This window comes from Callospermophilus lateralis, chromosome 1 (assembly GCF_048772815.1).
Source record: "Callospermophilus lateralis isolate mCalLat2 chromosome 1, mCalLat2.hap1, whole genome shotgun sequence".
In the NCBI taxonomy this organism is placed as follows: Eukaryota; Metazoa; Chordata; class Mammalia; order Rodentia; family Sciuridae; genus Callospermophilus; species Callospermophilus lateralis.
The window spans coordinates 55,577,842-55,590,130 of record NC_135305.1 but is presented as its reverse complement, the minus strand read 5'-3'; positions in this window follow the sequence as shown (position 1 = coordinate 55,590,130).

The window sequence follows — 12,289 nt, the reverse complement described above, 5'->3', positions numbered from 1 at the left end:
TCTGTATAGCAGAAGCCAGACAATGTCAACTGGGATTAGAAATGAGAGGGAGTCCTGCTGAGGGGACGGTGATGACTATGAGAAGCAGAAGACAACAGGCCTGGTGGGGGAGGACTTGAGTCACAATAACAGGGGGCCTGTTTGCAGTCTTTGGTCATGATCTCCTTTGGTTGACTGATCCAAGGCTGGTGTGGCCTGGGGAAAGCAAAGTAAAAGAGATGAGGAACATTCTTAATGGAGGAAGAGAAGATTGGGCGATGATCCGCAGAATGCAGTGGTTTCTGCTCAATGCTTCGACTTAAGACATTTGGTTTCTTCTGGGGGACTTCATTGATTTATTCTCTGCTCTTTGTACTCCAGAATGTGCAATAACACTGACAATGCAATTATCTAATTTCCTCCGCCTATGAAGTCAAGCTGGGGGGAGTATGTGGGCCCTGCTCACATCCTCCTCAGTTGCTGGATGTTTTCTTCGTCAAGAAATCTGCATGCTTTTCTCTACCAAAGGAACAATGAAGTCTGCTCAGTGCTCTCTCTCACACACACAACCTGTCTCAGACATGAATCTCCAGTTCCCCTGGAAAGGACACTACAGAGAAGTGTCCAGATGCCACCTAGTGGAGTCAGCTATTTTCTGTCATTGCCACTCTCTCTTAAACCAAACTGGACTTCATTAATTATTGTTATCAATGTTATCAGAGCACGTTTTCTTCTTTGTCTTCTTGTCCTCCGTCTCCTTAATATTGTTCTTAATCCTGCTACTGCTTTGAGGGAGTAACTCTGGATAAAAAGTATGCATGCAATGCTTCTCAGCCAGGGTTGCACATTGTAGTTGCACATCAGAGTACTGATGCTTGGACCCTATTCTGAACCCATGGAATTGAATCTCTTGGAATGGGGCAAGTGGACACAGGAGGTTTTGTTGTTGTTGCTGATATAACAGATTTTTAAAATTACATGTTTTTAAACACTCTATTCTTTTTTTAAAATATCCTTACTTTATTTGTTTATTTTTTATTGTGGTGCTGAGATTTGAACCCAGTACCTCATATATGCTAGGCAAGTGCTCTACCACTGAGCTACAACTCCAGCCCTGTTATAATAGATTTTTACATATAATTAACATTTAGTAAACTGCATATTTTTAATGCTTTAACATTTTTATATGTATTTTTAGTTGATGGACCTTTATTTTTAGTCATTTATTTAGTGGTGCTGAGAATTGAACCCAGTGCCTCACATATGCTAAGCAAGTGCTCTATGACTGAGTTACAACCCCAGCCCAATGTGTTATGTTTTGATGTAGCCATGGAAATTACCATAGAAAGATAAAGAACATATTCATCACTAACCCTGCCTCCAGACAACCACTGACCTACTATATGTAACTGTAGATTAGCATAGATTCTGTAGGATTCTATATAAATGGCACCATATAGTATGTTTTTTTCTGGCTCTTTTTTTTACTCAACATATTTATTTTTTGAGATTCATTCATGTGGTTACATATATTAATATTTCACTCCTTTTTTTTTTTTTTTTTTTGGTAGTGAGGATTGAACCCAGGGGTGCTTAACCATTGAGCCACAACCCCAGCCCTTTTAAAATATTTTATTTAGAGACAGGTTGAATTTCTAAGTGCCTCACTAAGTTGCTGAGACTGGCTTTTAACTTGCCATCCTCCTGCCTCAGCTTCCTGAGCCTCTGGGATTACAGGTGAGCTCCATGGTAGCTATTTCACTCATTTTGTTGCTGAGTAGGATTCCATTGTATGGATATACCACAATTTGTATATCCATTCATCTATTGATAGACATTTGGTTGTTTCAGTTTGAAACTACTTCAGATAAAGCTGCTGTGAACATTCATGTACAGATGTTTGGGTGGATAGATGATTTAATTTCTCTTGGTTAAATACCTAGGAATGGAATGGAGGGTAGGCGGAATGTTGGTGTAGGTTTAACTTTGAAGAAACTGCCAAACTGTTTTTCAATGTGGCAATACCTTTTTATATTCTCAAGCTGAAGGTATTAGAGGCTTCCAGGTGATTCTGGTGTACAAGCCAGGACAGAGACTTGTATAACAGTAAGGTGTGCAGGTTGAGGTAGAGAGCTGAGAAATGTGAATTAGGACTCTTGTAGCATCTGGGAGGACCTAGATCATGCTTGATATAATCCTACTGTGATTCTTGGACCCAGGCCACACAATGCAATCTGCTGAGGAGTCATCTGTAAATACGTCTGCCCTTCTCCCCACTCGCAGAGTCTGATAAAATTGCTCTGGGATCCATGGTGCAGAAGTATCTCAGGCATCACAGTTTATTAACAGCTCCCCAGAGTGACGAACCTCTTGATTTGTTCAGGAAACTTTTAGTGATAAAACTGGACAATTTTAAAGTTAACTACAAAGTTGGTCATCCTGTTTGTGGATCACTAACATTAAGACCTTGGGCTTTGGTATCAGGTACACTTGTCAATTTTCCTGTCAACCTTGGAGTGATAGGTCAGGATGCGTGAGTGAGTGTGTGTGTGTGTGTGTGTGTGTGTGTGTATGTATGTGTTGAGCATGGGGAGATGAGATTGTATAAAAGGAAAAATGAGGAGACAAGAGTGTCCAGAATAGACTGTGGGTTTATTTCTTCTCTCTGTTTTCTGTTTTGAGCAGGAACAAGACAGAGAAGCCTCAGCTCATGGTTTTAGTTGCTGTTAAAGGAGAGGGAAGGGCCTGGGGATGTTTCTCAGTGGTAGAATACTTGCCTAGCACACGCAAAGCCTTAGATTCAATCCCCAGCCATGAAAAATGGAAAAAAAAAGAAGGGAAAAATATAAAGGACAAATTTTCTGAGAAAATGTATAGTGATGCAGTATTGTGTAGTGATCTCTGGAACCAGACTACCTCAATTCAAATCCCAGTCTTACCATTGACCATTATGAACTACGTGACCGTGGGCAAGATGCGTAATATTCTCTGCCTTGCTTTCCTCATGGATAGAATATCTGCCTCATAGGAGACGTGTTAAGGCCAGAACAAACAAATATACATACAGCTCTTAAAACAGTTACAGGAATGTACTAAGTGTTTGCTGTTAAGGAAAAAATTGGTGACTAAATAGAGTTTCTATAACCTATGTCCGTGGGCTGTCCTGCTTGATTTCCCATGAAAGTTACTTTTTTTTTGTTGTTTTGTTGTTTTGGGGGGACACGGGAAGAGAGAAGGATTCAGATTTTGAGTTATATCTTTTAAAAACTACAGACTCTTGGTTCTATGTGGCAATGTGGAAAGAAGAAAAGTTATTTATTATATGCTTAACATTCTTGGGCAATTCATATGGAGACCGAAGTTTGAAATCTAATAATTGTATTTTTACCAAGTTGTTTTGTTGGTGGGTTTTTTTTGTTTGTTTGCTTGTTTTTAGACAGAACACAGCTTAATAGTGACACTGTGTTATTGTTTTTGTGTTAGGTAGGCCTCAGCAGCCTGTTTTAAGCTTTGCAACCAGAATTTGACAGGTATACAGATCTCTGTAAAACTCAAGTCTCAAAAGCTCCATCTCAGTCTTTGTAAAACAGCAACATTCAATTTCTGAGGAAGTGCCAGCTTTACTCAGAAGGAATGTCAAGTTTGCCCTCATTCTTCATGGACCTAAAAAGCCAAAGTGCTGAAAACTGGTTTTGTTTTGTTTTCGTTTTTGGTGCTGAGGATGAACCCACGGCCTGACACATGTTAGCAAGCAAACTACCACTGAGCTATCTCCCCAGGCCTGAAAACATTTTAAAGTCCTAGTTTAATTCCTCATTACAAAAGACAACAGTGTAGAGAATATCAAGTGAGTAGCTGTACTACAAAGGATCACGGGCCAAGGTTGGGATGATGGTACCAGTTGCCCTACAGTAGACCAAAATGGCAGCATGTTACCAGGTACTGGTTGCAGCAGTCCCTGGAAGAGTAGGGCCTTGGGCAAAGTGGCTTTGCACCCAAGGCTATCCCTAAAACCAGAGGATGACTGAACATGGTACCTGCTTTATAACCCACACTTTCTTTTTTGATTCTGGAATAGTTTAAGACTCATAAGAGGTTGTAAAATTGCCGCAGTCTGGCTGGGCACAAAATCACGAGCCACTCAAGCAGGAACAAACTTTATGTTTTGAAACTGCTGCCAATGCCCCGTATGCTCCCGGGAAGATTGCCGACTGACCCACAGAGCGTTCTCCTGGACCCCAACAGGAAGTCCCTCCTCCGGAATTCCCTCCTACCGCACTTCCCAAACCAATGGGAACTCTCCAGGAGTCCCGTAGCAGGCCGAGGTGGACAGCAGCAGTCCAATATCCATATGAATGTAGATCTTAACATAATCATACATAATCATACCATCTCAATGGCCATGCATCATATTACTTGGCTATGGCTCTTAGCATAAAATAGTTCAAAGAGCTCCAGGTGCCCTTCCTCCAGCTTTTCCCAATGCTGACATATAACCACAGAATCAGGAAAATGGCTCTAATACAATGCTATTAACTGAGCCCTAGGATTTATTTGGATTTTACCAGTTTTAATCTAACCCCCATCTCATTTTTTTAGACAATTTTTATATTTCAGAACATCAAACTATAAACGTAGCCTTAATTTATCCCCCATAACACCAACTATGTCTGTTTAAGCTTTAGTTAGGTTCACCAAATTAAAGCCCAGGACAAAATTTTTGAATACTAATACTCTGCTGAGTGCAGTGGTATGTGCCTGTAATCCCAGTGATTTCAGAAGTTAGACAGAAAGATCACAAATTTGAGGCCAGCCTCAGCAACTTAGCAAGACTTTGTCTAAAGAAATAAATAAAAGAGCTAGAGATGTAGCTCAGTGGTAAAGCACCCCTGGGTTCAATCCCCAGTACCATGAAAACCAAACAACAACAAAACCCCCAAACCAAACAAAGCAATACTTGCTTGAAGGATCAACTCAAATGTTCTCCTATTTACCCAAGAACCTTTTCCCAGCAGGCTTCATCCTTGCTAGCTGTGTGATCTTGAACGAATTACTTGATCTCTGTAAACTTTGTTTTCTTACCTATAAAATGGGGATAATAATCTTACATATAGAGTCATTGAGAGGATTAAATTTGAAAAGATGAGGAGCCCAGGCGTGATGGTGCATTCCTGTAGTCTCAGCTACTTAGGGGGCTGAGGTAGGAGAATCATGAGTTAGAGGCCAGCTTAGACAATTTTGTGTCTCAAAAACAAAACACACATACACACACACACACACACACACACACACACAGTGGGATTTAGTTCAATGGTAAAGCATCCCTGAGTTCAATCCCAGTACTTAAAAAGAAAGAAAGAAAGAAAGGCTGTGAGATATATACAGATATTAGTTACTATCATTCCTACTGGTCCACCAGCACCAATACTAGCACCACCAGGGTAACCCTTGTACTTCCAGCCCATTTCTTGATGTCAGAGAAGTACAGGTGTAGCTTAGAGCTGGAGTCTGCTCTGGGGGCAGCTGGGAGTCTTCACCTCTGGCAGATGGCAGATGGTGAGGTAGAGGGGTGTGCTTTCTCATGGCTGGGATGGTGGCCAGGTAGCAGTCTCGTCTTCCCTGACTGAAACTGAGAATGCATTTCCCAAAATAATGCTACTGAATCAATGTTAAGACTTTAGGTGCATTGTGGGCTACCCTGCAACCTAGTCACCCTTGATATTGCTTTTTAGTGGAAGACCATGTTAGGTTCCAATGAAACAAATTTGGAGCCCAGTTCACAGAATGGGTATTGAGAAGAAAAAAGAAATTACTTATGTATTATTAAAACAAACAAACAAAAAAATCCATTTGCCCAAGTACCCTTTTCAAACAGAAAAATGGGGGAAAATGTTGGCTAGAAAAGTTGGTTGTTTTCAAGTGATAGCAAAGTTCTCATTGTTGGCCTTTGGGGATGAATGATTTCATATTGTTTAACATGAATTAACACAGCATTGCTGGTCATAGCATGTGTGTGGCATTGGCAAATCAGCCGTGTGTGGCAGCTGCTTGCACAGCCTCGCTAGGACCAGTCAGTTCGTCTCTTCCCAGCTGTGGGTTCTGTGAGGTCATGCTGCCAGCTTGTGGTTGGCCATGGGGATGTATTTACATCACAGAAATTAGCAAATGCTTTCCCTGTCACTCTCCAAGCCCATCAGTCTGTGTTTACTAGAACACCACTGGCTCCTTTATCATACATTTGCTGTACCTCAACTATATGTCTGATGCTGTTTAGGAACCGAACAATACTTAACAAGCCAGCTCAGGTCTTGCTCCCTTAGAAATTTAAGAGGATCCCCAAAGAAGAATTTAGAGTTCAAGTAGACATAAAATATACATGCTTTTGGAATGAAAAAGTTCTACAATGTCAATGAAATCCATGTGGAAATCTATACCAAGTTTTACAACATTGGAAAAGTTCTCCTAGGAAGAACTTTTTTTTGGGGTGGGGTGGGGGGGTGCTGGGGATCAAATCCTGGGCCTTGTGAATGCTAGCATGTGCTCTATCACTGTGCTACACCCCAGCCCTATAGATTCTTTCAAAGCCATCTGAGAGTCAAATGCTATACCATGATAAAAAGGTAGATGAGATCACCTAATGGTTCTCATATATTTCTTTTTCTTTCCCCTCCCTTTCTTCTTCCTTCCTTCCTTTTTTTCCCCCCTCTCCTCAGTGCTGGAAATCGAACCCAGGGTCTTTGCACAGTAGGAAAGTTCTCTACTACTGAGCTACACTTCCTGCCCTGTTTCCCCATGTACTTCATTACTCTTTTAGGCATCCTGATGGTATGCTTACCTAAGTTAAAACAGACAAACTCCAAGCACTATTTGAAAATTTTAAGTTCTGTAGAGGAATTTATGATGAAAAGAAGCAATTTCATACTTCCTTCCACTTTTCACATCCACTCTGAGGTAACCTTCTCTGCTGGGCCTGGTATCCTTCAGTCCGGAATCTCTAAACATCTCATTTAATTTCTCCTGAAAACCCTCTAGTGGCCACAGAAGGGAGAGTTGGCTGCATATGGGAGATGAAGGGAGGCCCAGCAATCTCATAGGAGATTAATTTATTTCTTTCACTCTCTTATTTTCTCCTCCTCCTCCTCCTTTGCCTCCTCCTTCTTTTTTTGGTGGTACTGAAGATTGAACCCAGGGGTGCTCTACCAGTGATCTACATCTCTGGCCCCTATTTATTTATTTATTTAGTGGCAGAGTCTCACTAAGGCGCACAGCTTGGCATGGAACTTTCGGTCCTCCTGCCTCAGCCTCTCAAGTTGTTAGGATTATAGGTGTGCATACCCATGCCCAACTCATGTGAGATTTCCACCCTAACCTCACCCCCGTTTCCCATTTTTAACCCATTGTTTGCAGCCTCTCCTCTGTGGTACATGAGGATGAAGGACAAATTGAGCTTCTCATCAGTATTCTCCTCCAACCATGCTGTAACTTTCTTCTTTTTGCTGACACATATCACTTCAAGTCTTCCATATATTTTGTGTATGTGTGAACATTTAAATTTAAGAACACAAAGTGAAATGAACATTTTTTTTTTTTTTTGGTACTGGGGATTAACCACTGAGCCACATCCCCAGCCCTATTTTGTATTTTATTAGAGACAAGGTCTCACTGAGTTGCTTAGCATCTCGATCAATTGCTGAGGCTTTGAACTCGTGATTCTCCTGCCTCCGCCTCCTGAGTCTCTGGGATTACAGGGTATGCCACTGTGCCCGGCCCCAAAATGAACATATCTTAAGTATACAATATGATAAATATTTTACAAATGATTAGATCATTTAACAAACTCTCAGCTCAAGATGGAGAGTGTTTTCAGCACTCCAGAAATCTCCCTTGTGCCCCGAAAGGTAACAGCTATTCTATAAGTCAGTGTGTTTGTATTCATGGTTTTAATTCACCAAGGTTACTTTGAATGCCAATTCATTAATTAAAATGTTAAACAATGCTGGGATCAGCGTGGACCTGGCAGGAACAACCTCACCGAGCTTGAAGGTGAGCCGGGGCCTGGAGGCGCCCTCTGTGGGTAATCCCACCTGATTAGTCCTCTGCTCGAAGTGGGAGCATGTGCACAGAAAAACGTTCTCAGTTTGTTGAGTTGGATGGAACCAAAAGGCTGATAAAAACTGAAAAAAAACAAAAACATGACATCTGATTCTTCCTACTAGAAAAGCCTCAGAATCCCTATTATTGTTCCTGCCCATTCTCTTCATTTCTGTGTCACCCTTTGTCCTATTTCAAGAATGTGCCCAAATTGTCACCCTCTCTCCCATCTCCCAGCACTGTGTCTGGATTATTCAGGGGCATGGAAGAGCATTTCTGGGGAGGGAGGCAGTCCGTGATAAGACCCGGTTGGATATCAGCCAGGGAAGTGAAGAAGCTGGGAGCAAATGAAAATCCTAACACAGACGGTGGAAGCTCCTATTTCAACATCAGCCTCCACAGTTCGTGTTCAGGTTGCAGAGGAAGCCAAATACTTTCATGATGATGCTGTTTGATTAAACACTCACTAAATATTTGTAGGCTAAAGGGGAAACCCAGAAAGAGTTCTACAATTTTTTAAATTAAGAGAGCCTTCCCAATGTTAATGACCTCAGATCTGATTTGTGATTTGAATTCTCAATAAATGCAGCACCTCCAAGTTGTTGGCAAGCTTCCCACAGTGATTTTGCAACGATTCAGACTTGCATGGGATTGATTTGGTGTTTGAAGCATTCAGCTCTTTTGCATCTTTCTCATTTACTTTTCTAGTTGAATAGCTTATGAAGATGTAATGATAGAAAATAAACATTAAAATACATTCCTGGGTCCTGGGTACTTTTCTCAGACGCATGGATACATAAAATCTGCTGCTCTGGAGGTTGTCCCAACCAGATCAGAAAGCAAGAAATAATCCATTAGGCAAGTAGGTATTGCCAAATGGGAAAAACCAAAAAAAGAGAAAAGTATTCAAGTACAGTAGAATGAATTACAGAAACCTGAGAAAAACAACTAGGGGACCCATAGAATTTTAAAACAGCTCCATGAACATACAGTAGTATAGGAAGAAAAGCCTTTAGACAGAGTTTATTTCTACAGGAAGCAGGGAAGACCATGGAGAGGGTACCAGATAGAAGGGAGAATAAATAGGCTGCATGTTCTTAGTACCTCATTTCACCGCTGTGTGTTTGTTTTGTCGCCTGTAGAAGAGGGGCCTTAAGATCAATCATTCAAGCCAGTCACAGTGGTGCTCATCTGTAATTTCAGCTACTTGGGAGGCTGAGGCAGGAGGATGGCAAGTTCGAAGCCAGACTAGGTGACTTAGTGAGATCCTTTCTCAAAATATATATATATAAAAAAAAGGGCTAGGGATGGAACTGAGTAGTAGAGCCCCACTGGGTTCCTTCCCTAGTACTATAAACAAATCAATGTGTCCATCCAATTTTCATATTACCCACAGAGGGTGCTTCCAAGTCTCACTCATTTTGAAGGAGACTTTTCAGAGTCCTGAGTTTGGAAAAAAACCAGAATGCCCAGGCCTTTTTCAAAATGGCATTACAAGTCACCCAGGCCAAAGCAGTAATGGGCAGCCAGTCACACAAACAAGTCTCTGAGAGAACTGATGGACAAGGAAGTTGTTGATACTAGCAGTGCTATGCTGATGTTGTTGTGACCGTTGGCAATCAAATTTAACATGTATTCAATGAGCCTACTGTGTGTGTACCAAGCATCAAATCTGCTTCCTCTGGTTTCTGTTCTGCACAGTAAGTGAAAATATTCTCTTGGGCCTGAGTCAAAATGACAAGATATTTGCCTTCATTTGCTTAAGAGCTTTGGCTCCAACTGTCCTTGTTCTGCTCTTTGTGTACTTAAACCGCTGTCCAAGACCGTCTGTTCCATGTCCGATCCTTCTTCAATCACAGATTGCAAATGTGCCCTCAATGTTCTCTAGCAATCCAGTTTCTTTAGTAACCATTTCATTCTTTCCTTACTCCTCTCAAACTTCTCCAGCTTTCTCATGCACCTTCAACTTGCCTCTGGTCACTGAGAAAATGGAATCCATCAGGTGGAAATTTCCTCATCTTCCCAACATTGAATCTACACAAGCGGACTTCTTCCTTATTTCCCTCAAAGAAGTGTCCCTCCGTCCCCCCCTCTTGCCTTCCCAGGGACTCTTCTCTTTAGCTTTATCAACCTCCTTCTGTATGTGTCTGTATCATAGTCTGGCCTCTCCTTCCTTGAAAAAAAATAACAACCATTCAACCAACCAACCAACCAACCAATCAACCAACCCAACAAACAAAAAAACCCCAATCCCAAACTTCCCTGTGCCTTCTAACAGTTTTAGGGTTTGTCTATACTTACTGAATTTCCTTGCTTAGTTTTCATTCATCCTTCAAAACATTCCAGTCCAGCTTTGCCATCCTTACCTCCCAAACTCCACCATACCTGCTGTCAGGTCACCCGAACGAATTAAATAGTAATCACACACATGCACAGACACACAAACATAAAATATATACATACAAATATATAAAATCTCTCTATATTTTCAAGTCCCAACCCCAGAAACTATAAGTATGGACTTATTTGGAAAATGGAACTTGTGGATGTAATTGAGTTAAGCATCTAGAGATTAATCAGGATTTAAGATGGGGCTTAGATCCAGTGACAGGTATCCCTGTAAGAGAAAGACAGTGGAGATGTAAGACATGGGGGACACCCAGGAGAGAAAGCCGAGAAGATGGAGACAGAGGTTGAAGTGATATGTCTCTAAACCGAGATTTGCCAAAGAATGTCAGCAGTCACCAGAAGCTGGAAGAGGTGAGGGAAGATTCTCCACAGCCTTTGGAAGTCTAGAGACTTTTGGTCTTCAGAACTGTGAGAGAATACATTTTTGTTATTTTAAGCCACCAAAGTTGTGGTAATTTGTGTGGTAGTTTCAATGACCCCCGTGTTGCAAAACCCCAGACACATTCCATCTCTCTCTTACACTGCAGTGGTATTTGATTTAGTTGACTGCTCCTTGAACATCTTAAAGTCCTGGCTTCCTGGGAACCACTTTCTGTTGTGTTCTCTTTTCTCAGTGAGTGCTTCATCCTTGCCAGCTTTTGGCTTCTACTCAACTTCCCCAATGTCTGCTTGTCTCCCTTTACATTCTCTTAAGCAACCTCACTCAACCATACCTATGGCTCTAATAACCTCCATGGACCTGCTTCCCAAATCAGTGCCAACCTAGACCAGCCCATAGTGTCTGCACCATGCCTTCCTGATAAAGCAGCATCAGGGACAGTTACACATTTTACTGTCATCTCTTACATGATCAAACATCTAAGTATAAATCAAAACTTAATATTAACTCCTATTTACTTTTATTTGATGTTGAATTTACCCACCTTCCCCCGCCCCCAGGGATTAAACCCAGGGTCTCGCTCATACTGACAAACTCCCAGGTGATTTTTTTCCTTTAGTTTCTTCTGGAACATCTTTTTGTTATGTGCAAGCTCCTCTGCTGGTTTAAGAATAACTTGTTCTTTAGTGGGGATCATCTTGATGTGGAGCTTGTGTCTGAGTTAACCTGAGCCTGGGCTCTCAAAGGATGATGTGCATCTTGGGTGCCTCGTTCATCTGGAGGTGCTCAGTAGCCACAGAATCTACCAAAACCTTTAAGTTTAGCAGCACCCTCTGCCTTATGAAGCATGTGTAGCAAAAATTCAGCCCTTTTTTTGGGGACCACTGGCCCTTTGTACAGCCTCAAGGTTTGGCCTGGGCACACCTCCCAATCCACCACTGTAATAATGGAATGGCACACATGGCTTCTGTAAGGTGACGCCTTTCAGATACTTGGTGGCTTTTTGGGTAGGCCTACCTTTGATGGGCTGGGCAGTTTCCCTGAGCTCCTGAGGTGAATATGAAGACTGGAACCTCTTAACTTGCATGATTTTTGTAGGGTTTTCTGGGTCAAGTGAACACTGAACGGTTTTCAGAGATCACCTTGGGCTGCTCATGTGGAGAGCACACAATGGGATTCCCAAACTTCACTAAACACGATTCCTGTGGCCCCCTAAAAAAATCTCTTCCTGCCTTGGTTTTTCACACCTCCACCCAACACCATTGCTCTACTAGAAACCTGGGAGTCATTCTTTCCTCAGATGAGTCACGTTAATTTAATATCTAGAATGTATCTTGAACCTATTTTTTTTTTTTTTGGTACTGGGGTTTGAACCCAGGGGTGCTTAATCACTGAACCAAATCCCTAGCCATTTTTTTAAAAGGTCATGAC